General features: G+C 76.9%; 1 protein-coding gene across 2 annotated transcripts in view; it reads left to right on the top strand.

The window, feature by feature from the left end:
* Window positions 1-253: 253 nt before the first annotated feature.
* The window catches only part of Btg3 (BTG family, member 3), a 20,181-nt gene continuing 19,924 nt past the window's right edge, over window positions 254-510 (top strand). Inside the window, exon 1 of one of the 2 annotated variants that reach the window (XM_013031050.1) lies at window positions 254-411. The gene's annotated coding sequence lies outside the window, so the exon portion shown is untranslated. Of the gene's footprint in view, window positions 452-510 lie in introns of both variants that reach the window. The other variant, XM_013031049.1, reaches the window with a different exon arrangement.

The raw sequence follows: 510 nt of genomic DNA, 5'->3' as shown, positions 1-510 counted from the left end.
CGCAGGGTCGAGCCGCCCACTCAGCCGCGGGCGCTCGAGGGGCGTGGCCACCGTGACGCCACGCCCCCGAACCCCTCGCCCCGCCCTCCCCCAGGCGCGCGAGTGGATCCCTCGCGGCGCCAACCCTTTCCCGGGTCATTGCCCCTCCCCTTTTCCGGGCCTTCAAGCCCCTCGCACGCCGCCTCGGGACCGCGCTCGCTCGTGCGCGCGCCCGTCGGCCCGCCCGCCAGTCAGTCAGTCCGTCCGTCCGTCAGTCGGTCGGAGCTCTCCTCGCGCGCTCGGACCCGACGACGCGGGAGCCGCACGCGCGGGAGCAGGCGACAGCCGAGCTCCGGGCTTGCTCAGCTCCGGTGTGTGGCGGAGCGGCCCTGCCGAGCCGGCGTCCTCGGTTCCCGGCCGGGATACCGTCAGGTCCGCGGGATCTGCAGCTGGCGAGCAGCAGCGCCGAGCGGTGAGGAGACCCGGCCGTGGGGGTGGGGGGGGCGGCCATGGCCGGGCTGCGAGGTGGGG

This window comes from Dipodomys ordii, unplaced genomic scaffold, assembly GCF_000151885.1.
Source record: "Dipodomys ordii isolate 6190 unplaced genomic scaffold, Dord_2.0 Scaffold136, whole genome shotgun sequence".
Taxonomy (NCBI): Eukaryota; Metazoa; Chordata; class Mammalia; order Rodentia; family Heteromyidae; genus Dipodomys; species Dipodomys ordii.
Note: the sequence above shows the minus strand (reverse complement) of the source record. Positions and strands in the feature narration are given on the sequence as shown.